Source organism: Castor canadensis, chromosome 9, assembly GCF_047511655.1.
Source record: "Castor canadensis chromosome 9, mCasCan1.hap1v2, whole genome shotgun sequence".
Taxonomy (NCBI): domain Eukaryota; kingdom Metazoa; phylum Chordata; class Mammalia; order Rodentia; family Castoridae; genus Castor; species Castor canadensis.
The window spans coordinates 38,343,300-38,370,684 of NC_133394.1; the positions used below are offsets into that span (position 1 = coordinate 38,343,300).

Consider the following 27,385-nt stretch of genomic DNA (forward strand, 5'->3'; position numbering starts at 1 on the left):
TTATTTCTTCTACAGTATGTTAAGGACTAGCTAACTAACACTTGCAGAGTAGGTTCTATAGCAGAAGGTTAATGATATTTTTACAATGAGAATGCCCGAGGTATCAATCACAGGCTCATCAGGTAACAAACAAGACTGCACTCAAGGATTAGGCAACACGCTTCATCCTTGTCTCTCTTTCCTTACCTGTAAAGTGGCAGTCACTGTATTTTCCTGCATATACTTCCACATAACTTAAATAACCTTGGGAAAGCCACATAACAACTCTCTTCCTTCAGGTTTAATGGAACATGTCAAGAGAACTGACATAGTGGATCTCAAAAATTCTTTAACTACCTGGATATTGAGGCCAACAAAAAATTTTAATATATTACTCAAATTAATAAAAATAATATTACTCAAATTAATAAAAATATGTGAACATTATTATGTAAAAAATGTGTACTAACGAGCAAAGCAAAATAATTATTACTACTACAAATATCAGTGTCCATGATGTGACAGTTTGCTTATGAAAAACTCCCTCACATTTTCCTTTTCTGGTTTGTTAATTTTCCACTCTGTATTCCCAGGCAGACCAACAGATTGCAATGAAATCAAGTTAAATATTGATCTTCCACCCTGACACTGCATTAACTTTTGTAATAAACATCTTCACTGTGTCACTCAGCACCATGTTTACATATTGAACCCAGCAGCCAACTGTCTTGCTCCTTTCAGAGGCTTTTGAATTCCAGAAGGAATCTTATCAGGAAGTCTCGAATCGTACATCTGCCATGCTTTTCAATTTTGTATTTCAGACTCACTGCTCCTTTTCCTCTACGTTCTTAAGGCCTGCTAAGAAATTTCCTTCCCAATTCACTTGGTAAGTGCCTGCTCTCGCTATTATCCTATAATGGATTCATGTCTTTTTTCTCCTGTTTTTCCTGTGCTGCCCTTGCAATCAGGAGTCAAGATTCTGAGCTCTGACCTCCCTCCTTGCCCTGCTGCCTGAGGAGAATTGAAGAAAGACCCCAGAACGCAAACATTCTAGATTTTTGAAGAGCCAGTTTGGGCTCAGATAATGACAGGATTGCAGTAGAAAAAAAGCACTGAGTTTTTAAAAATTTACAGTTTTCAGAAAATTATCTACTTTTGTTCAGGGTCAGGGAATGACTAAAAATAGGAGCCAATAGCTGTGCCTACAAACTCCTGATCAAACACTATTTCTTTTTTTTGTTGTACTAGGGATTGCGCCCAGGGCCTCAATGTTTCTAGGCAATGTGTCTGTCACTTGAGCTAAGCTCCCAACACTTTTGCTTTTATTTACTCATTTATTATTCATTTATTTATTTAGTGATAAGGTCTTGCTAGCTTTGTCTGAATTGGTATCAAATTTGTGATCCTCCTGTTTCTGTCTCTTGAGTAGTTAGAATTACAGGCATATGTCACCTGTTTCTGAATGTTAGGAGAATACATGTATAGGAGCACAAACCATAGGACAATTTAAGGCAAATTATTAGTTAATCTCTTGGAAAGCTTATTGGATTTCAATGGCATTTTTTTAGTAAAGTTATTTTGTCATTAGTTAAAAGAATGCGTAGCAAGTAGTATTTCTATTGTGTAAGTTCTTTCAAGCTTTTCTTTGTTATCAGGTAAACTATTAATGGTTACTCTTTTTTTTATGCTGAAGATTAAACCCAGAAGGGTTGTACACTTGCTAGGCAAGCACTCTATCACTAAGCTAACATCTCCCAGTCCTTTTTTACTTTATTTCGAGACAGGGTCTTCCTAAATTACAGTTTAATCTCAAACTTGAGATCCTACTGCTTCAACATCCCTAGTTTCTGGGATTATAGGCATGCACTATTACCCCTGGTTAAATGGACATTTTTTAAATTGTAAATTTCTGTGCTAATATAATTTTTACCAAAGAGTAGTGGTTAAAATTAGAATTTGTTACAAGTGGCTAAGAAGGAAATGGATATTCTTTCTGTTTTTTAAGCATGCAACCTATCAATAAATATGACAATGTTGTTAAGTACATACACCTCAGCACTGATTTCTTACTTGCCACAAGAAATAGAACTCAGAGGGAGTGCAAAGTCAGAACCAAGGAGATAAGAAGTCAATATAGTAAAAGCAAGTGCTTGATTTGATGAGACAATCATTCAACATTTGCTGTTTCTATATTATTTTAGTAGACGTATGATGCTATTTGTGAGAACCAATGCAGCATGGCAATTAACAGCACCAGATCAGAAGTAAAATTGCCAATTCGATGCCTCTTTGGATGACTATACTATGGGGATAAATACATTGTTTACTGAATATTTTGTAGGACTATGATGTAAAGTTAATGAGAAAAAATTGCCAAAATAGTTGAGATTTTTAAGAATGAGCTATAGAAACAAGTAATATGTAGAACTTAGTAATATGTAGAATTTTTTAAGAAAGAAAATAGTCTTGATAGAAGCTAGAAGGGGGGAACTTTCTAATAAAGGAGCAAGGGTGAGAACTACAGCAAAATCTTTTCAGATGTCGGGTGCTCATGGCTCAAACCTATAATCCCAGCTAGTCAGGAGATAGAGATCAGGAGGATCATGGTTCAAAGCCAGACTGGGGAAATAGTTCACCAGACCCTATCTCAAAAATTCCTATCACAAAAAACTGGGGCTGGTGCAGTGGCTCAAGGGTGAAGGCCTTGAGTTCAAGCTCCAGGAAAATGATCAGGGATAAAGAAGGGTACTATATAATGATGAAAGAATAAATTTTCCAGAAAGACCTACTAATCTTTAATATACTGCACATAACAATAGAGCATCAAAACAATAAGGAAAAATATACAAATAAGCTATTAATGTTTGAGATTTTAGCACCCATGTTTCAGTAACTGATAGATCCAGCATGCAAAAAATCAATAAGGATTCACCCACCCTGAATAGCACTATTAATCAACTTGATCTAATTGCATTTATTAACTTCCTCCAATAAGAGCAGAATACACATTCTTCTCAAACTCACATTGGAGCATTCACTAAAATAAACCACAATCTCAGCAACAAAGTGTACCTTAACAAATTTAGAAAGCAAAAACCTTACAAATTATATTTTGAGACAAAAATGAAACTTAATCACATACCACTAGCAAGAAAATACTTAAATATCTGGAGATTATACAAACTAGTTTCTAAATAACACATAGTTCAAGGAATAAGTTTCAAAAAAAGTGGAAAAGCCTGGTGCCAGTGATTCACACCTGTAATCCTAGCTACTTGGGAAGCGGAGATCAGAGGATCCTGGTTCAAAGCCAGCCTGGGCAACAAATGCGAAACCCTATCTCAAAAATACCCAACATGAAAAAAGGACCAGTGGAGTGACTCAAGTGGTAGAGAACCTGCTTAGCAAGCATGAGGCCCCAAATTCAAACCCAGTACCACAAAATAAATAATTGATTAATTTCTAGGTAAATAAAGTGAAACTGTGACATAGAATTTGTGGGAATCAGTGAAAGCAGTGTTTAGAGGAAAATTTATAGAACTAAATACCAGTGTAAGGAAAGAAGAAAGAACTAAGCAAGGAAACTAAACTGAGAGACTATATAGTCAAAGGTGAGTAGAAGAAAAGAAACCAATAAAAATTCAAACTGAGAGTATTAAAATCAAACAATGAGATAAAAAGGAACCCCAATCTGATTTTTTGAGGCTACCAATACAATTGATAAAACTCTATCTAAACTAAGCAAGAGAAAATGGAGAATATAAAAATATATCAGATATAAAAGAGGACAATTTCAAAGAATTTTCACAAAATTTTTGGAATTAATAAGGGTGAGAGAAAATTCATGAGACACATAGTCAACATGCAAAATCAATTGCTTTCCTCTATAACAACCAGAAAGTTTGCAATTATGCATAAATGTATACATATACATACATATGTAAACATACATATATGTACAAGGTGGTTCAACAAGGCAACCTTGCATTTTTTAATGATTGATGTTTACATTTTTAAAATTTAATATTATGATGTGTCTGTTTATGGAGTTAAAACTGTATATGCTCTTACTGACCCATTATCAATATAAAGAATTGATAGCACATATGTGATTTATATGAGCAACTAAATTCCATTGTGCACAGGAAGTTACATGTTTTTAAGATTTACTTTTGTATTTTGCCTGGTAACCATAACCCTCATCAGCTGAGATATCCTAGGCAGTTAGATAAGGAATATTTATGCTGCTAATGCAACCATTAGCTCTTAGTCTTAGTCTGCCCAAGTGATACCATACACAACTTTTAATTCTGCCTTCCAGAAAAATAACCCCATTGAGAGGGAAGGTCAAGGAGCAGACCTAGGGAGAAACTTATCACTGACATTATCATGTGATGTGACACTGTATTTAACACATTTATGTCAAGAATGGAAAAGCAATCCTATGGAGATACCTACACACTCATTTTTATTGCTGTGTTATAATAGCTAGTTTATGGAATCAGCCTTGGTGTCCATCAACAGATGAAACGCTCAAGAATATATATATATATATATATATATATATATATATATATATATATACACACACACACAGAGTTTTATTCAGCCATACAGAAAAATGAAATTATGTCATTTGTATTTGTAGGAAAATGGATGCAATTGGAGATCATCGTGTTAAGTGAGATAAGCCAGTCTCACAAACAAGTATTGCATGTTCTCTGTCATATCTGGAGTCAAGAGTTCTCAGGGGAAAGGTCATGAAAGTAAAAGGTGGGATAGATGTGAAAGAGGAAATGAGGGAATAAGGGGTACATGGGATCACAGAGGGGATGGTATGATCAAAGTACATCATACCATGTATGAACATGTCAAAATGAAAACCTTACTATGTATAATTTTTAATTTTTTTTTAAAAAGACAAAGCAATTTCACATGGTGAAAGTTTGGATGAGTTTAGGTGCAAAGCCATAGATTACAACCTATTTTTCAGATGAATCTCAGGATTATATGAAACTCACTCCAAAATAAAAATCATTATTCTATTTAAATATCTTTCAGATAGAAGAATTATCACCCATTTCATAAATCTGATCAGCTGAATCTTACTGAGTCCAGACCACTTGAAATTATCTTCATAAATTACTACTTCTTCGATCCTTTTCTTTGGGAATTTATTTTTTTTAATTCCTCAAAATTATAAGACAGTAATAATTCCATAATGTGAAGTAAGAAGTATATGTAGTTTATTAGGATATATCATAACTCTGGCTAGATTTTTTTAAAGCTACAAATAATATTCATTGATTTTAGTGTTAACTTCTAGGTCACCCACACTGGAGAACTTATATGTCAAATCTAGTTTTGCCTGAATGCTCACACTCTGAGTCAATCTGCGTGTGCCATGCCAACAGTACTGAACGATCTTAATTTTGGCCTCTCTGCTATAAAGTACACAAACTTCAGGTTCTATCAATCATATTTCATAGTTTATAGTTTTAAGCAGAAACCCATGTGATGCTGGAGTTTAAGGTATACTTTTTTCAATATGTTCTGCAAAATGCCAACCATTGCTGCTTATTTCCTGGGGATGACATCCCTGTGCATTTTCCATTTTATGATGTTGTGCATGTGTTCACATAAGCACCTGAGTGGTACCAGATTGGTTAAACAGCACCTGAAAATAACTCCCCACCCAAAAATAATGCTAGACTCTACAATGCTTCTTATATAACACTGTCAAACACAACCATTTCATTACCACCTCTATTCACTCCAAACTACCATGCAATAGTAAAATATTTTAATGATGTTTAAACTGTGGTGTCTGCTGGAAACAGAATTCACTACACATACACGAATTTTGTATTAACTAATTGATGGTAAAGCATTCAAATAACATGTCTCACTAGAAAAATTTAAATTAGTCATAATTTATAATATGTAAAATAGATAAAGATAGAAGAAATAAACAGTATGAATCAAAGCTACCATTTTGCAGAGTTTTACTTGAACAAGTTTGAGGGAAATGTGCATTAAGGACTTTTTTTTTTTTTGTCAGTCCTGCAGTTTCAAACTCAGTGACTTGTGCTTGCTAGACAGGCACCCTACCAGTTGACACACACCTCCAGCTTTTTGCTTTGGTTATTTTTGAATAGGGTCTTACTTTACATTCAGTGCCTGCCTAGATCACGATCTTCCTATTTATGCTTCCTGCCTAGCTGAGATGACAGACACCCTGCCACCATGATCCATTGGTTGAGATGGGGCCTCTGGAACTTTTGGCCTGGCCTGGCCTCAAACCATGATCGTCTACCTCTCCTGAGTTGCTGGACTTACAAGCTTGAGCCACTATTCCTGGCCTGAGCTTTTCACAGATTTTTGTCAGCAAAATTTGTGACTCTATTATCCTTCTTAAGATCTTCATTTAGACTGTTAAAATCTCTTTCCTACCTAATCAAATACCTGGTAATGCCACACAGAGGCAATAGTATTTTTATGAGTACATGCTGGACAGAGAAAGGACGGTATTTTCTTAATTTTGTTTCAATGAAAGGAAACAAAAAGTCTTCTAACACATCAAATCCCTTTGACATTGTCAAAGACATTTGCATTGTCATTATTACCCTATATCCATAGACACACATGTATTTCTGATTTGCCCTGTTATTTTCCTTATTCACTTGTGCATTTTTTGATCCTATCTTCACTTATTTCATTCAGGCTTTTAAAAGTTACTTTATCTCTCCTTACATAAAAGACTACCAAAAACTTATGCCAGGTCAAACCAATTGTTTCTAGTTAAACAGTTTAAAGAATATTCAGTGATAACTGTAATATAACCAAACCTTAAGATTAAACAATTTTCAGGTGTTCTAAACAATGCAAATGTGCTAATAGTTTACTTATATATTCTCTATTTGTCTATGATTCTGTTTCAGGGGAGATATATTTCATACAGCTTAAATCCCTACTCATGGACATAGACCAAAATAAAATGAAGGAGTGGATGCTCCTTTTTAATTCAGTATAAAAAGCTCTGCTCATGTCTCCTCAGGCAGGGAGCAATCACGATTTCATGAAATTTGATCCACAGTCATCCTCTACCCTGAATGTGAAATGCTAAGGTGGGTTCATGGAATGATAGGAACATATCTATGTTTTGCCTTCAAGTCACAAACTTTGCCATTTTATAGCTACAGAGGCAAACAATACAACTGCATAGAACTTCTAGAAGGTTGACATAAAGAATCTTAAAAGTCAATTTCTAGTTTATGTTAAATTCTGTGAGAATACCTAATGATGAAACTGGCTGATGAATTGTCTCATAAGAAAACATAAATATGAAACTTAAACTGTTCAAAAAATTTTCAGTCTGTGGCCAAACAATAATAAATTACTTTCTCAATAATATAATTTTTATTTTAGAGCCTTGTTTAATTTTAAAAGCTTCTTACTAGGAGCACACTTTTCTATTTTCTTGATTTTCTAGTGTTCTAGAAACAGCAAAAGTTTTGTGGTGACTACCTAAAGCCAAGAACTCTCTATTCTTGGGGCCAAGTCTCTCTGACTGATCTCTGAAATTACTGATTGCCATATCAGCAGAGAATTCCAAGGTTCAGGGTGTTGGGAAAATGTGATCAAGAAAGCAGTGGACAGAGCCAGATATGGTTGTACATACCTGTATTGCAGCATTCAGTAGGTTGAGGCAAGAAGTTTGTAAGTTCAAGGCCAGCCTCAGCCACATAACAAGACCCTGCCTCAAAACAACAACCAAAGGAAGGAAGAAGGAAGGAAGGAAGGAGTGTGCAGGCTCTAGGTGAGTACATTCCCATGGAAGGATTCCTCACCATAAAGGAGAGGTGACATCAGTGGAGAGCCAACCTGGGGCTTTTTAAGTGTCAGGATTAGAACTGGGCACCAGTTTTCCAGGTTAAAAGTATTACAGTGAAGAAGCCTGATGGATGCATGTGATAGAATATCTTGTAAACAACAGATAGCCATTTATAATATTGAGTTGAAAATAAACGTTTCATAACAAACTCAAAGAAACAGAACCAGGCCTGATGCTGTGGCACAAGCCTGTAATCCTAGCTTTTTGAGAGGTAGAGATTGGGAAGATTGTGATTCAAGGCCAGGTCAGGGAAGAGGTTCATGAGACTGTATCTCAACCAATGGTTGGGTATAGTGGTGTGTGCCTAACGTTTCAGCTACACAAGGAAGCATAAAAGGAGGATTGCAATCCAAACTGGCCCAAGCATAGAGTGAGACACTAGCTCAAAACTAAACAACGAAAAGGGCTGGAGGAACAGTTCAACACTTAGTAAGAGTAAGAATTGATAAGTGGTACAGCATCAAATTAAAAAGTTTCTGTACATCATAAGTTACCAGAATCAAGAAACAACCCACAGAATGGAAGAAAATCATCACCAGCTGTTCAACATATAAGGGATCACTATTCAGGAAATACAAAGAGTTCAAAAGAGCGATTAATCCAGTTAATAAATGGGCAAACAGAAGGCTGGAGGTCTGGCTCAAGGTGATAGAGCACCTGCCTTTCAAGCACGACACCCTGAGTTCAAACTCCAGTATTGCCAAAAATATTTTTTAAGTAAAATTAATGGGCAAACAAACGGAACAGTTATCAAAAGAAGAAATTCAAATGGGTAATGAATTGATGAAGAAATGTTCAACATCCTTACCCATAAAGGAAATGCAAATCAAAGCTATACTAAGATTCCATTTCACCCCAGATTGACAGTCATCAAAAACACAAACAACAAAAACGCGACAAGGTTGCAGGAGAAAAGGAACCTTCTTCACATGCTCTTAGTGGGAATGTAAGCTAGTACAACAACTACAGAAATTAGTTTTGGGGTCCCCCCAAAACTAAACATAGATTTACCTTATGACCTTCCATACCTCTCTTGACCATATATCGAAAGGAGTGCAAATCAGGGAACAAGAGAGATTCCTACATATCCATGCTTTTGTAGTACTTTTCACAGTAGCCAAATTGGGAAAACAGCTGAGGTCCCAACAATATCTTGGATAAAGAAATTACAGTTATGTGTATACCATGGAATTTACTCTGCTGTAAAGAAAAATGAAATTATATTATTTGCAGAAAAATAGATGGAACTAGAGATCATCAGGCTCAGAGAAATAAGAGAAGCTCAAAATACCAAATAATCATACCATCTTGCTCATTTGTGGAACCTAGACCTAAAACAATTCTGTTTATGATAATAATAATGGATCACGGATGTGGATGGGGTACTTTCTGGGGGTTGGATGATCAACAGGAGGGGAGGGGGGGAAGAAAGGAAACTGAGAGATGAAGAGTATCCAAGCACACTTCATAAACAGAAATGGTAACAACATAATGAAACCTACCAAACACTGTTTGGAAAAGGGAGGAGAAAAGTTATAGGGAATGGAAATATAATGGAGGGAGTGAACTTGTTCAAGGTACACTGTACACAGGTATGGAATTAACACAATGAAATTCCTTATATTATTAATATATGATAATTCACACTAAAATAAAATTATTTTTTAGAAAAGAAAACAACCACAACAAGAAAAAAAAAAAAAACCTTAAAAATTGAGTCAAAGCAACCACTCTGGAAAACAATATGGAAGCTTCTTAAAAAACTGAACACAGATCTGCCATTGGACCCAGCAATCCCACTCCTAGGGATATACCCAAAGGAATGTGACTCAGTTTACTCCAGAGGCACCTGCACACCCATGTTTATTGCAGCGCTATTCACAATAGCCAAGTTATGGAAACAGCCAAGATGTCCCACACTGATGAATGGATTAAGAAAATGTGGTATTTACACCCAATGGAATTTTACTCAGCCACGAAGAAGAATGAAAACCTATCTGAAAACTAACTAAAGCCAAAAAGGCCTAGGAGCATGGCTCAAGTGGTAGGACATTTGTCTTGCAAGTGTGAGGCCCTGAGCCCAAACTCCAGCACCACCAAAGATAGAGAGAAAGAGAGACAGAGACAGAGACAGAGACAGGAGAGAAAGAAGATGTCAGTGCTCTGGTATCTTTACTTATAACAGCATTAATATCATCATGAAGATCATGAGGCCATCATCTCATGACATATGTAACATTAATTAACCCCTAGCATCCCATCCAAATGTCATCACATTGGGAGTTAGGGTTTCAACATATGCAGGGGAGGGACCCACGCAATAGTCCTCAGCAATTTCTTTGGATGTTATGTGGAGAGCGGGAAGAGTGGCAGCTATCATGTAACCCAAATGATCACAAGAATGTCAGCATAGACTTGGGCACAACTTATTCAAGAGTGTAACTGACTTAGACAATATAGAATGGTTTTGGACATGTCTGTATGAGAGTCATATTTTGAAAACCACCTTCAGTATTTTGAAATTATGTTCACATATTGTTTATGAAGGTAAAAGATGCATATGAAAGGACCCAGCTAAATCAAGTTAGGCTTCCTTCTCAGACTCTGCCAATATGGCTTGTCAACTGTATGAGTGACAGTTCAATGTGTGCAATTATTGAGTTAAGTGGATTTAAGCTAAGGTTCTAGATAAAGACTTTCCAGCATCCTGAACCTGCTTCATTGCAGAATTCACCCCAATAAACTGATCAGGCTAGGATGAAAAGAACAGAACACTAGATCGAATGTGCGAATTGTTTAAGGACTGACTGTTCCTAATGTCCCTTACTCTCTCTTCTGCTGCCCCACCCTGGCCATCTGTTTTTATCCTACTTCCTGCAATTTGCTCTGAATTCGTGTTATTACCCTCTTCCTGCCCAGCTCACTGCTTCAACTTCACTGGACCCCATTAACAAAGCACTATTGCCTTTCCAAGAAATCCTCACGTGAGACTTTTCTTTTTTTAAATGCCAACATTTGTTAAATCAAGTGTTCATTCAATGGGAGGTAATGAGAAGGTAGATATAGCCACAAACTTCTCTATTTCTGCACTTCACTGATAGCTTTCCAAAATTCAAAAAGGTGTCGGCATCAACCAAGTGTGCTACTGCATGTACAAAAGTATCATACTACAGCAGCTATCTGAGAGTGTGAAAGAGGAAATGTATACTATTTCCAGTCACTGAGAAAAATAATTATTAAGGTGTACAACAGAGCCACTGTAGACTCTGTTCTATAGGAAATGAAACAGTAAATGGTCCAGTGCCTTCTTTCATCCCCATATTCCCTGACAACATGGCCTTATTAATTTCAGAAGGTCCTATTAAGAGGGCAGCAAGTGCTCTGCAACCTTACTTTCTCACCCATTAACCACACTACCCTGACCACAAGATGGCCTTTTTCATGTATCTTTACATGATGATTCTCTGACTTTTCAAAAGAGCTCAGAGGTATAACAAGAAACCACTGCTTTGGCCAAATGAGGCTTAGCTACCCACAGCCCAAGTGACACTCCTTCTTTCACTAGGGAGTTATGATTTAGCTGAAGAAGAAAAAAAATGTACTTGCAAGAAATAACTACTGAGAAATTCCAAGCAATGTAAAAATAATCTCCTTGCTCATTGAATCAAGCAATGAGAAGGATGTCCTAAGTGAAGCCTCATAAGCTAGGCATACTCTACTACTCAAGCTTAAATATCTCAAATATTCATTCCTTTGGACCAAGACTTCATTTTTTCCCTTGAGGAAAGTCTATAAAGGTGCCTTGGGAAAGCCTTCAGGACAGCTGAACACCTGAACATCATTACTTACTAAGCAGTTCTTCTGAAAACAACCTTGATTCACCATAGATAAGCAGCTGTTTGGAGAGTAAAGTTTTTGAAATTAGATACGATGATTACCAGCAAACCTAGTCTGCCAACTTAACTCCTATATACCTCCTTCCAAGACAGATGATGCATGGAAATATAAACAGAAGTACAGGTGTGGACACATAGATGCAATATTAACCACTACATGCAAAGTTCTGAGGTCCTATCAGGGAATAAAAGAGGTATACATCCTGCTCTTTGGGTAATGGAAAACAGTCACTAAAATGTGTAATTAATTAGACAATTGTTATCATGAACTATTATGATAAGTGCCTTAAAGAAAAAATGCAGGCACATTGAATACTTCTACTTGGACCAAGGCTTGCAGACCTGCACTGTAGGAACTAATAAGTTAACTTCTTATCAATTACTTGGAAGGTTTCTGGTCACCCTGCTAGGCAGTGACTCCTCCAGACTCCACCACAGCCAAAGTAGAGCTCTAATATCCTCATGGAGCTTCCACACTATATCTGAAAGACTATCTGAGACCAATCCCAGGAGAAAAGATAATCAGGATCAAGGTCCTTGTACTACATATCATAAGTTTACCTGTCTTAGGAGGAGCAGCCCGTTCCTCCCAAGTTGTCCATGATGAGGACACTTAACACTGTAGCTCAGATTTCCTGTCTTCCAGACCACCTTAAATCCTTGCCTTGGAGTTTCTGGAACTCACAGTCTGTTAATAGCTAATTCCAATATTTTTAGCCTCCTCTCTGCGCATTCTTATTACATTTGTGTTCTCATTGAATCTTGATCTTCCCCAAGGCTTCTCCTGAAACCTTCCTAATCAATGGCTCTTTTCTCCCATGTCCCACACTTGCTAGGTCTTGCTCTTCATTGCTTATTCCTATTTGCGCCTTTATATGTGCCTACATTTACACATGCACACACACACACACACACACACACACACACACAAATGCTGAAAATCTCTTATCAGGTGATCTCACCAGGTAATAACTAAATTTATACAATAGTTCCGTGGTAACTACTGATCTGTTTTAACCCTCACAACAGCACCACAAGTTACATATGTGCCTATTATTTTTTTTAACTGGTACTGGAATGTAAGTTGTCCAGAAACAACTGGAAGATGTTAGAGCTTAGATTTGAACCCTGGCAGTGTGATTACCAAGTCAATTCTCTTAATGATTACAGCACATTGCCTCCTATTACTTGCTGCCTCTCATTCAGTGAAGATTTCACTTCTTAGATAATTGCTTTTCCTCAAATATTAGTCCTGTCATCTATCTTGGTGACTTCAATAGATGACTTCAAATTCCCTCAGGTTCTTGATGTCATCTTTCCCTAGCACCCACTCTCTTAGGCATCCAGTAGTTTTTGCCATTGCCAATAACTGTTCCATCTTCTAAATCTCATTTTTAAATACCTCCCAAGGTTATTACAATCTCTCATCTTTATACTTAAAGACACTGATACTTCCATTCTTAGAGTTGTTCTTCCACACCATGGACAACACACACACACACACACACACACACACACACACACACACACACTATTCCCTTGCCCTTTTTTTCCTCAGTCTTTCTTGCTTAACAAAATTGAATACCAGTTGGAGCTAACTTTTTATCTACATGGTACTGAGGAAAAAAATACTGTCATCCTCACTTAAATTTATGAAAGCAAACTCTGCACAACATAGTAATTCTATATTTTAGTAATCAGTTCCCTCTTTGTGTCCCTACTCATATCTCCCAACAAACATGAAACATCACCTGTTTAATGTTGCATAGACGATAACTTTGTCTCTTCTTTACTGAGTAAATAGAAGCTATGAAAAGAGCCTATCGTCATCCTCCTACTCCCAAACCTCCATCCTGTCTTCATTTCTCCTCCCTCAAAAGGAATGGCAATCTAAGTTCATTGTCAACATTTTTTTTCTATTACACAATATAATTGACCCCTACTACCATTTAGAATTAAAGCTATATATGATGAAAAAACTTAAGAAAAATAAAGCCAGATGCACCTAAATATAATGTTTTTGGGCTTTTAGCTTCAGCTTCAGTACTGTTTTCTTCATAAAATCTATCCCCACAGTTTTTATTTCACTTTCTCCAAAGGAATTGTGCACCTATCAACACAAGTGATAGAGGAAATAGGTAATAGATGTAGCATCTTCACTGTCTTATTGGATTCCCATAATGAATTTAGCATTTCTCAGAACATTGAACTTTTAAACTATTAATGGCATACATAGTCCAAGAACACATCCATAACATATAAAATACCATATAGAGAGAAAACTCTACCCTGATGACCAATGTGTCTAATGACACACAAACCAGAAAAGAAAAGCTTGAGCTATTTCTACATTTTACCCAAGATGAAAACAACATTTAAAACTGGAAAAGAGAAGGGACCGTTAATCAAACTTCTATTCATTTACCTTCTAGATAATTTGCTATGATCAATAACAAATGACTTCTTTCAAGTTCTCATGCCATTCTTAGAAAAGAAAACATTAGTTGAGTTCTTCTAGAATGATAATTTATTATTTTTTTAATTAATATTAGCATCAACTTTACGGTTTACTATTCAAATATAACACTTGTCAAAAAAAACTTCCATCCCATCCTTGTGAGGAAAGGTTGATGAGACATTTTGGTTATCTAGGTTGAAAAACTTGGCGTCAATGCTATTCCTTCCCCTTTCTACCTCTCATCTCTTCTCAGAGTTGGGAGTCTAAAGATACAGGGTGTGCTGTCCTTGGGAAGCTTACATGAAATTCATTATCTACTTAGATAGAACATAAATATAAAATGCATATACATGTACATCAAGTCTCAGATGATGATTTAATGTAGCTTGTACTCAATGAGAAATGAGTTTATCCCAAACCAAGAAATCAAACATGAATTGCCTATTCAATGAGTTAACAAACTATTTTTGACCTTCCAAATGTTTTCCACTCAATTCTTAATCTTGTTATTAATCTTTTAACCCATGCCCTGACATCATCACTCATACATGGATTACTAAAATGTCTTCCTAGGAAGCCTCTTTACTCTCTAATTCATGCTACAGCTCACTGCAATATATGCTCTCTAAGCATTACTTTTGTTATTTCCTGCTCAAAAACAGTGTAGATCTCACTACAAACCTTGTGTAATATAAATTAGTTTGCTTAACTTTAAGATATGTCAGAATTTGGTCACATTCTTAATGCTTATCCATATTTCCCATGAAACCCTAACTCCTTTATCTAATAGGGTCAGTAACCTCATGGTCTTATGAAAATCTGTTGCTTCTGAACCTTCACAACTTTTTTTTCTCACCTAAGCAGCATTCTTCATTTCTTCCGCCTCTTAAGTTTCAGTCTATCTTTTAAGGTAAGACCTACTCTCTCCATTTTAACTTCCCAGTGTATATCCTCCAACCCACCCCACTCCCTATGCTCCTGTGGCACCCAAGGCATGTACCACATAGATAAGCATATGTCCACCAAACTGTTCAAAGATTCATTCATTCGTTTTGTTCTTCTAATCATTAACTCCTAGGAGGCAGCAACCATATTTAATGGATTCCAGAGCCTTTGCACAGTAATGAATATATAACAGGAATTTATCAGACGTCTGAGAACCCTTATTTTGCTTATTTGTATTTCTAGAAAATAATTAAATAAGTTAAAATAAAGCATTTACCTATTTTAAATAATTTCTATATTATATCACCTATGTGTGTAGTACAAAATAGATTTGTAGTCTTCACCTAAAGGATCTTCTTGGAATTCTCAAAATACTCTAACACATACTTAAAATGATAGTTTTATTCTCCTTTTCTCTCCTCCTGTTTTTTTCCAATACTAAGAATGTTGGAAATATCCAAGATTTGATGTAAAAACAAAAGGTACTAACTTGGCCTCTGGATAACAGAGAATGTGCATCTGAAAATATATGATTAACTTTTTGTGTTATACAAAGCCAGGAAGGTAAGGTTTATGCTATCACAGTGCCTAGCATGAGCTTGAAAACATAAGTGCTCAACAAAATCTTATTAATGATTGAGTTTTTGATAATTCACTCAACAGAAGATTCCATTTCTGAAGTATGCACACAGTGTCTTCAGAATTAAATCTGAGTGATATTTCCTAAGGTGATCTCTCATTCTAACTTTGAGAAGTGATGTGATTAGCTGGAAGCTAATATTCCAATTTCCCATTTTTAGATTTTAATATTGTCATGAGAAATAGTAGACCAAGAGCCTTGCTACTATATTTCTAGTAATTTCCTTTGGGTGGCAAAATATTTTAGAGCTGGAAACAGTTTTAGAAACCATTTATTCTAACTCATTCACTCTTCAGATGGGGATATAGAACCACAGAAAACATCAACCAGGCCACATTGGGAAACCAAGGCAGAAATTAAGCTCTCTACCTGTTCTACACTTACATGATGAAGGATGGTAAAATACATCAAATCCTGGGGCTGAACAGAACTTATAGATACAGTTCATTATTCTTTGCTTAGTACTTCCAGCAATTGGCAAATAATGCTTGCTATAATGGAATGCCTCTGAATGAGAATTGTTTAAAAGAATATTCCTTAGTATTTTATTTTGAATCACAGTTTGCCTTCCCACAACCGTAGCAACAGTTCTAAGACTTGAATTATCAAACAGTAACAACCATCTACTCTCTCTTCCATGGGACAGATGTTTACCAACTATGTTTATAGCTCTTAAGATTTTCTCTTCCTAAATTTTTCCTTTCTCTGTTTTGACAATAATCTTATTAGACTTTGCCCTTAGATGCATTAAGATGCTTTCAGTTAAAGATGATAGAAAACCAATCTCCAGCTAGACTTTAAAGTTGGACTGAAAACTTCAGGTCAGAGCAATTTAGGCAAAGTTCAATCAGAGCTGTGGGTTCATTTCCTGTGGGTTGCTCTTCTCTGCCTTGATCCCAGTGTTAACTTCCCAGACTGACTTCCCTCCTGGTCATTGGATGCCTGCCAGTAGCAATTAGTGCTGCCTGATGCTTCAATCAGCAGGAGAGGTAGGTTGCTTCCCAATAGCTGCTGGGAAAAAGAAAACACTGAGATTTACATCAACTGCCCACCCCTGAACCAGTCCCTAAAACCAGGGGAATGCCACACACTGATAAGCTTAGGCCTGAATTAATTAAACTAATTAAAGTGCAAAAGAAGATGGAATTTTCCTGATTGGCATAATTCACTGTTGAAGCTGAGGTGAAGTCAAGTTCACTCAAATCTTATTGCTGGTATGGACGAGGCAGGTGGAATGGATGCTGGGAAACAATCATATCTTCTGTCTGCCATGCATTTATAACTGCATGGATGGGTCTTACGAGTACCCGAGTTCAGTGAAATATTAGGACTCATTGCCATTTCCTTCATTTTGGGAATGCTCCTCTGTTAACACAGTCATATCTTCAATTCATCTTTAACAATGTATCTTTTAGAATTTGTGGTTAGCAAAAGAAATGAAAGTGGTTTTAATTTTGCTTTGTATTGCTTTGAGATAAAGTTTTTAAAACCTCAGTATATTCTTAAGTAACTGCTTGTCAAAATGAAAACTGTACATTCATAACTGCTCTGCTGCTACATCTCAATATCCTGATTTTTATGCATAATTCCATCTACTAAAAATCTTTTTCAATTCTGTTTTGGGTTTTTTCTGGTTTTGGGGTTTTTTTAGGGGGATAGAGTTACTAGGATTGAACTCAGGGCCTCACTACTTGAGCCCCAGTCCTTTTTACATTAGTTTATTTTTCAAACAATGTCTTGAGTTTTTGCCCCAGGCCAGCCTTGAACCACAATCCTCCTACTTCCCTTCACCTCCTGCATAGATGGGATTACTGATGTGCACCACCATGCCTGGCCATGAGTTCTGTTTCTATCAAGGTATTTTCTTTTTCTTTCCAGGTTAATATTCTATTCAACCAGACTAGATCAACAAAATTAGAGATAAGGGCAAAATACTTTCTGCCTGGTAGCAAGGGGGTGGGGGGAAGAGGGAAGGGGAAGGGGGAAAGGGAGGACAGGGGGAAGGGGGGAAAAATGACCCAAACATTGTATGCACATATGAATAAAAGAAATAAAAATAAATAAATAAATAAAATGTGACCAAAACAAGACCAAGGACAAAGCCATGAGGCATACTATGAAAGACATCCCTGTAAGCTAAAATTAAATTAATAAATGCCTGTAGTCATTCAAAGAGTTGCACATCTGCCTGCCTCTACTGCTATCCAGTCATATTTATGCCCTTGTCTACAAGGACATGTGAGTGAGTTCATAAAAATTCTTACCTAGACACAAATATTGCCTCTCAACCTCCTGAAATCTCCCAGGCTACTCAACCTACAGAAAATTAAATCAGGCTAATTTAGAAAGAATGCTTTTAGTGCTCTCAGACTGGATCCTGGAGGTAGTCTCATTATTTTCTAAGTACTCTCAATTCCTTGTTGGAGTAATCCATTCTAGAATGCTATTAAAGATCAACATTGCTGATCTAATAGTTTCCAGAATCTACCTTTTTACCCGTTGAGAGAATTGGGGCGCTATTCACTTAAATCACATTTTCTGGCAGCACTCCCCTTCTCTATGATTTCTGCAGATTACTGTCAGTCATTCTGTGATTACATCTGTAAGTCTTTTCAACACCTCCGAATGTAATTTGTCTATGGCTGCAAACTTGAATTCATTTAAAATGTCTGGGTGGCTTCTTACAATCTCTTCATTTTAGTTTTTTCTGAAACTTCAATTCACTGTTAAATGGTATTTTTCTATCCATTCTATTTTGATGAAAACTTTGCCATAGTGTCAAGAGAGATGCAAAATAGAGTGGAGTGATTCTGCTTCCTGCCTGGGTTTATTAGTCTCTCTTTACCTTTCCCAAGCAATGGACTGGTCTTCTACATGTATGCTGATAATTATGAGGCCTAGCCTCTGCCTCCAGTGCAAACACTTGCTGTTCTCAACCTTTTTTATTCTTTAACTTTTATTCATATATCAGATCTCAGAGATCTCCTTGAGAAGCCTTCCTTAGTACTTCAAACCTAAATTAGAAACTCTTCCTTTATGATTTCTCAGCAGAATCCTTGGAGGAATTTAGTACACTCTAGTGTAAATGCCTGTTGGCATGTCTGCATTCCCCATTTGACTGTAAGTGGCTGGAAGGTAAGGACTTTTTTTTATTCTTTTCTGCGGAGATATTCAGAGGTTAGCATCAAATAAGTGGCTAAGTAATACTAATAATTGTTAAATGATTTAAATCTGTAAAGTTTCTTTGTTTAACATTAGCATTTTTTCTAATTCTTATTTTTCTTCCAAGATCTCTTTTACTGACACCACAGAATAAGTGTCCTTTGGTCAAATCTAGAGTAACAATTTCTTCTTAACTTGTCCCAGCAAAAAGAATCCTTGTCAGACCTCTGAAATACTCATAATTAGGAACGCTTTTAAAAAAAGTATTTTATGAATAAATCCTATAATATGTATCAATACTGATCTGAAACTTATGCTCATTATAAATTCATTTTTGAGGTACAGGGAGCCACATATACTGCTGCAAATGAAAACGGATATAAAAGTGAGAGGGCTATTTCTACAAAGACAAAAACAAGCAAATTTCCCAGCTTAGGTTTTGGTGGGGGGGGTTTTGTTTGGATTTTTTTTTTTTTAATTTTTCAGTCATGAAGACAGCCTTCATATTTTGAAAACTTGAAAAATTCATTTTTAAATCAAATGCACTAAGTAAATTTTGTAATCTTAATTTTCCTGCTTTACAAAGGCTATTTCCTTTTGATAAACTTTTCCTCAACAGGAGACATCTTTAACTTATTCAGTTTGTCACCCGTCCAGTAGTTTATAAAATGTTAAAACTAATGGTAGCTTTAAAACTAAACAAACTCAGATAATGGTATTTCATTTTATAAGTGCATCCCAGAATGAATAAATAATGAACATATATTCAGTTGCTACTAAGAGTCTTAAGAAGTTTTCTATCTACAGAAAGTTAGAATGGTCCACATTTCCTCTGATTTTAAAATTTAACTTGATTTGACCCAGGATGATTCTTGAACAGGTGGTTACCACAGAATATCCTGTTTTGCCAGTTTTTCTTTTTGACTGCACTAGCTGTGTAGTGGTTATCTTAATTACTGCCACAGATTTAAATGCATAGCTGCTCCAGCATTGTTTTTCAAACTGTCTTGGACATGGTTGATGACAAACTTGCCTGACCAGTTCTCAATTGAACTAATTACCCAAAGACCATTTATAAGCAACTACAATAGATAGAGACCAAAATATCAGTTTCCCTGGTTAGAGTTTATAGAGAAAAATTGTTGCTGATTGGTATGATTGAAAGTTATAGTACAAATAATTGTGCAGCATTCTTTAGCCAAGTATAATGACAGAGCCTAAGACAGAAGACTTAAGAATAGGTTATTTTTAATTTTTTTATAAAGAAGTACTAATATATTTATAATTCATTTTGTATGCAGCCACCAGAAAAGAAAACAGAATCTGTACTATAATATCACTATTATACTAACAATAGCTTATTTTATATTATACATTAATAATTATAATAAATATGACTTGTCATATTTATAATAAATTATTTTTATGTAATAAATGTTAATTGTTACATTTATTACCTAATTCAGGTAGAATTAAGAAGATCTTCCTTCTAACTGTTAAGACAACCATGAATTATCTGGACAATCTAGGTCAAATCACTTGAATTCTCAAGGCATAAATATTTTTATAAAAAATTAGCCTCCCTCATATTGTCATCTACAAAGTTTTTATTAGGACGTGCTTGAGGCTTTTTTGTTGTTTGGGTGGGTATTGTTTTGTTTTGTTCTGATTTTGCAGTGCTGGGATCAAACTCAGGGCCTTCCACATGTTAGGCCAGCCCTCTACCACCGAGCTACATCCTGAGTCCTTAAGTTAGTTTTATTGTGTCAGAAAGCACTTATGAACTTTGTACTTAGCCACAATAAAACCCCATAAACTCAGTATCGTTTCTCATGCATGAAAACTATTCAATAATTAATGAATTAGGGAATAGAAGAATGAGTGAAAAAGTAAATGAATAAAGGAGTAAATGAATGAATAAATAAAAATTAGAATATTACCTTTGGTGTTCACTTACATCTACCTGATAGTCTGGTAGTTTTTTCTTTCTGATCTTATTTCCCTTTATATATGTCTTTATTTAAAAGTGAATTAACAATTTGTTATTAAATGCAATTTGAGAAGTATAATATTTTTAATGCCCAGAGTAAATAAATGATCCTCAGTAGCAAAAATATTAATGAATACTGAAAAAGAGAAAATATTTCCACCTATACAAATACCATGAATCCTTTTCATTGACCCTCCTGCGTCTGTGAAGAATTCTTGGTTTTTCATGGGATTGTTGTCTTATAAGCATCACCTCATGGGATATGATCTATCTATGACTCTCCATTAGCCTAAACACTCAACTAACCTTAGAAGAAATCAGTGAACATTTACTCATTTATATACTGGCTCTCACTTGTTTGCATATAAGCTTAATTTTTGCTTCATTTAAAGAAAGATTTGCATCAACAACTCATCCATTCACAATGATAGACTCCAAAAATAAAGTATAATTCTTCCATCCAGAACAAAAGGATCACATGAGAGGGAAAAAAGTAGAAAGTTTTCCTCTCTTGTATTTAGGACAAATTAATAACCCTTCTCTTTATATAAAGAAACAAACAAATAAACAGTTTTTTAAATTTTTTGAAGTTATGTAAGAAAACTTTGTGCTAATGCTTCCAACTCATCCCTGAACACATTCCTGATTTTATAACAACTGTGCTCATTCTTTATATTCTTTATAGCTGAGTAGATAATAGGCTCCAATATCGTTGGTTATTCACCAGCATTCTCTTAAGGCCTTCACTGAAAAAGTTATGAATAGAGTTTGTGATAAATTGTACAACTACTTGTTCACAAAGCAAGGCTAGTAACTGGCATTCATATCTAATCCACTGTTTAATGCAGCCATTGATGTTCATGATCAATGCATTATTGTTTAATTAATATAACTTTTATAAAATTTATATGAATTATTCTGCACCCTGACTAATATAACTACTAGTCAACAGCAAATTTGATATGCATGGGCCAATCCCCATGAAATGAATAAATAAGTGACATGTCAACCAACACTGACCTTTACTTGACATTGGGAGAAACACATGCGCTAGAATTTTAATAAGAAAAAATTTTTCAGGAATTGACAAAATAGTAGCTTAAACTCAGTAAAAATAATACCAGCATGTTAAATCTAAACATATTTTTAAAGTCTTATAACTATAACCTTGTTTTTTCAAAGCCAAAAGAACTTTTTTGTAATGCCAAAAATTAAATTAAAATTGCTATCTAGAGAGCTAAGAAAGGACTGATTCCATATGACCTTGGTATATACACTTAATCTTGTTGAATCTTAGCTTTCTTCTTTTTTCTCCTGCAAGAAAAGGAGAAAAAAAGGTTTGACAGAAGGCAAACCATAGTGCTCACCAAACATGATAAATCTAATAGGATACTTCTGCATAAGGCTGGCATCCTAAAAAAGTATACCATGGAATACAATGTGTACCAGAAATAAACAGATCTCATGACATAAAACAGCAAAAAAAATTCTTTGTTATGACTTTTGTGCTGAGTTCAGGAAAAGCATCTCCATTGAGTCTTCATATCCAAAGAACACTCTCTATGCTGATTTGTAGTCTGAATCTATATTGATTTAGTGGCAGAACAAATCTACATCCAATAATCTCTTAAAAGTGGTCCCACATTAGTCATACCTCCAGGGATCTAAGATGACCTAGGCAAATTGTCTTTGATGTAACAAGCATTCCTTCAGATAAACTTTCAAGGAACACAAATTCATAGTCAAAATTTACAAAAGGATAACCTCAAGAATCACTGGAATCCAAGAGTAACAACAGATGATAGAAAGACTTTAGATGCAGAATATGAAATCGTATGTTCAGTAGATATGAGTAAATTAGAATAACATGAAAAAAAGAGTAAAATAATAACTATAAAGATACAAACCAGAAAGCGAAAAAGCAAAATAGAATTTCTGAAAATAAAATATGTGCAATTGAAATAAAAAGATCAATGGACAGGTAAATAACAAATTAGGTATAGTTATTGCAAATCTGATAACTGGATTGCAGAGCTGAAGGAACCACCTGTAATATAGCACAATAGTTTACCTGATTTTGCCATCTTTGATAAAAGTATTTTCCTGATATTTTCTCTAGTAGCTTCAAAGTTTCTATCTTGCATTAAGATTTTTTATCTTCTTTGAATTGATCTTTGTTCAAGGAGAGAGATAGGGATATAGTTTCAGTCTCCTACTTGTGGATATCCACGTCAAAAGGAAGAGGCTGTCCTTTCTCCAAAGTATGTTTTCAGCTATTTTGTAAAAAATAAAAAATCAGATGGCTTTAGTTTTGTGAGTTTCTGGATCCTATATTCTATTGCATTGGTCCACGTGTCTGTTTCTGTGTTTGTACCATGCTGGTTTTGTTAATATAGTATAATTTGAAGTCAGGTATTGTGATACCCCCAGCATTGTTCCTTTTGCTCAGAATAGCTTTGGCTGTTCGTGTTCTTTTTATACTTCCATATGAATTTTAGAATTGAGCTTTCTATTTTTGAGATGAATGCAATTGGAATATTTATGGGGATTGACTTGAATCTGGAGCTTAATCTTTCTAATCCATGAATTTGGAAGGTCTTTCCATCTTCGAGTGTTTGCCTCAGTTTATTTCTTCTGTGTTTTCTAGTTTTCACTGTAGAGGTCTAATCAGTTCCTCCAGTTTATTCCTAGGTATTTTAAAGGCTATTGTGATTGGGATTGTTTTTCTAGCTTTTTTCTCAGCCTGTTCATTATTGGTATATAGAAAATTTGCTGGTTTACATATTTATTTTTTACAATGCTACTTTACCAGAGAAATGTTTATCAGCTCTAAAAGTTTTTTGTTGGAGTCTTTAGGGTCTTTTAAGAGTAGAATCCTATCATCTGCAATTAGGGATAATTGATTTCTTCCTTTCCTATTTGCATCCCTTTTATTTCCTTCTCTTGCCTTACTGCTCTGGCTAGGAATTTAAGCCCTGTATTAAATAAGAGTGGAAAGAATACACACCCTGGTCTCATTCTTGACTTCAGCAAAAATGGTTTCAGTTTTTCCCCATGTAGTATGATATTGGGTAAGTTTGTTGTATATAGCCTTTGTTTGTCGAAGTACTTGTCTTCTATTCCTAGTTAATTGAGAGCTTTTATCCTGGAGGGATGTTGAATTTTTGTCGAAGGTTTTTCCTGCATCTATTGAGATGATCATGTAATCTTTATGCTTTATTCTGTGTATATACTGTATTATTTATTGATTTACATGTGTTTAACCATCCTCACATCTCTGGAAAGAAACCAACATGATCATTTTTTAATGTGTTGTTGAATTTGGTTTACAAGTATTTTACTGAGAATCTTTGCATGTATGTTCATTAAGGAAACTGGTCTAAAATTCTGTTTTTTTATTGTTGGTGTTGTTAATGCTGCTGATGCTGTTTTGTTCTTACCTAGCTTTGGTATCAGTATCATAGTAACACTGGCTTCATTGAATGAGTTTGGTAACTCATTTTGTTGAATAGTTCAAGGAAAATTGTGTTAGTTCTTCTTTAACTTAGAATAAAGAATTAAAGTAGAGTTCTTTTTTAATTTAGAATATAGCAGTGAATCCATCCAGTGAAACCATCTTTTCTTTGGGAGGCTATAACTGCCTCCATTTTTTGCTCATTATAAATCTGTGTAACTTGTTCAATTGAACTTTGTTCAATTTTGGTAGATCTTATGTATCTAGAAATTTAAATGTTTCTTTTATATTTTCCAATTTATTGTAATATCATTTTCAAACTATTCTCTGGTGATCCTCTGGATATCATTGGTATCTGTTGTAATATTATCTCTTTTTTGTCTCTAATTTTACTAATGTGGGTCTTCTTGCTTTTTCTATTGGTGAGTAAGAGTTTATCATTCTGATCTGTTCAAACAACAACTTTTTGTTACATTGAAATTTTGTTAGTTTTTAAATCTTCATTTTATTAATTTCTGCCCTGATATTTATTTCTTTTCATCTGCTTTCTAATTTGGGGTTTGGCTCTTTGTCTTGGTGTTTGGCTTTTTTGTTTGTTTTTTGCTCAGAGCTTTAAGTGAGTCATTTCTTATTTAATTTGAGATGTCTCTAATTTTTTTAGTGTAGACACTCATAGTTTTAAACTATCCTCCTGGCACTGCCTTTGCTGTGTTCCAAAGGTTTTGATAAGTTGTGTTTTTACTTTTAGTTAAGCCCAAGAATTTAAAGTTTTTCCCTTATTTCCACGATGATCCCTGACCATTTGAAAGTATATTCTTCAAACAAATGAAGATTTGTTTGAATATTTTCTGTAATTTGTTTTACTGTTGATTTCTAACTTAGTTCCATTATTATTATTCTGGAAAAATACAGTAGGTTAGTGCAGCTTTCTTATATTTGTTAAGACATGCTTTATGTCCTAAAATATGGCCTGTTTTAGAGAAAGTTCCAAAGGCTACTCAGAATTTGTATTCTGTAACATTTGGGTGTAATCTTCTGTAGCTATGTGTTAGATACCGATATGTAGTATCACATAAGTCTGATTTTTCTTTGTGGATTTCTTTGTCTGGATGACCTATCTTTTGGTGAGAATGTGACATTGAAGTTACCCACTATTATTATATTGGGATCTATCTGTATTTTTATGTCCAGTAGTTTTGTGAAGTTGGATCTGTCCATGCTTGATGTGTATGTTTACAATTGTTAAATGACCTTAATGGATTATTTCCTTTATGAATATGAAGTGACCTTCTTTGTCTCTTCTGACTAATTTTGATTTGAAATCTGCTTTTGTGGATATAAGGGCAAAAACTTCTGCATGCTTTCAGGCTCTATTTGCTTAGAATATTTTTCCATCCTTTTACTTTAAGTCTGTGCTTGTTTTTGCCACTGATGTACAATTCTTGTAAAAAAAAAAAAACCCAAAAAGTTGGGTCGTTTTTTTCCTTTATTGTTGTGATAAGTGGGGGCACACTGTGGCATTTACATAGGTTATTAAGTACATAAAATATGTCACGCATGAATTTACCCCCTCAACCATTCTCCTTCATCCCTCCCTACCCCAGTTCCTGAATTAGTTTCAACAGGTATCAATTTTGCATTTACTGACATGTATCCACATTTTATTGCACTGTATTCACCCTTCTACCTCGTTTCCCCAACACTTCCTCCCTCCCACAAGTTCCAGCGCTCCCGACTGGGCAGGGCTTGTTCTGCCCTCTTTTTCTCCAATATTCTAGAATAAAAAAGAGAAAAGATAATATAAAAAACATGACATTTTAGCTTCAGATAAAGGTAGCTACATAGGGAGTTTCCTTGTGATATTTCCATGTCCGTATGTATTATAAGCCCACTTGGTTTATCCCCTCTGATTTTCTTCATTCTACCTTAGTTCTTTTCTTATGGTAGTTTCAGTCAGTTTAAGATTTATATATTCATTCTTGAATAGTGGGTATATCAACCCTGTTCAAATTCTTAGTCTCTCTACTCCCTTTATGCATGAACTCCCCTTAGTGTGACCAGCGTTTTATGATATTGCTACATTTGTATTAGACCTATATTCCAAAAATGAGAGCGAACATGCGGCTTTTGGCCTTCTGACCCTAGTTAACTTCATTTAACATGATGTTCTCCAGTTCCATCCATTTAACTGCAAATGACAAAATTTTATTCTTCTTTATGACTGAGTAAAATTCCATTATTTATAAATACCACATTTTTTAAATCCATTCATCAGTAGTGGGGCATCTTGGCTGTTTCCATAGCTTAGCTATTGTGAATAGTGCTGCAATAAACATGTGTGTGCAGGTGCTTTTATTGTAAGCTGACTCACAAACCTTGAGGTATATCCCTAGGAGTGGTATTGCTGGATTGCATAGCAAGTCTACCTTTAGTTTTTTAGGGACCCTCCATACTGTTTGCCATAGTGGTTGCACTAGCTTACATTCTCACAAGCAGTGTATGAGGGTTCCTTTTTCCCTGCATCCTCAGCATCATTTATTGTCATTTTTGTTCTTGATGGTAGCTATTCTAACAGGAGTACGGTGGAATCTTAATGGTTTTGATTTGCATTTCCTTTACGGCCAGGGATGGTGAGCATTTTTTCATGTCTTTTTTGGCCATTTGTACTTCTTCCTTTGAAAATGCTCTATTCAGTCATTTGCCCATTTCTTTATTGGGTCAAAGATTTTTTGAGAGTTTAGTTTTTTGAGTTCCTTGTATATTCTGGTTATCAACCCCTTGTCAGATACATGGCTGGAAAAGATTTTCTCCCATTCTGTGAGTGACTTCTTCAATTTAGAGACCATTTCTTTTATTTTGCAGAAGTTTTTTAATTTCATATAGTCCCATTGTTGATCCTTTCTCTTAGTTGCTGAGCCACTTGAGTTCTACTGAGGAAGTCCTTGCCTATGTCTATTGCCTCCAGTG

General features: G+C 35.2%; 1 long non-coding RNA gene across 2 annotated transcripts in view; it reads left to right on the plus strand.

Moving 5' to 3' along the window:
* Positions 1-27,385, plus strand: part of LOC141410858 (uncharacterized) — a 165,106-nt gene that overhangs the window by 116,517 nt on the left and 21,204 nt on the right. Inside the window, exons 5-6 of one of the 2 annotated variants that reach the window (XR_012435633.1) lie at positions 801-865; positions 18,861-18,947. This is a non-coding gene — a long non-coding RNA (uncharacterized lncRNA). The remainder of the gene's footprint in view (positions 1-800; positions 866-18,860; positions 18,948-27,385) is intronic. The other variant, XR_012435634.1, reaches the window with a different exon arrangement.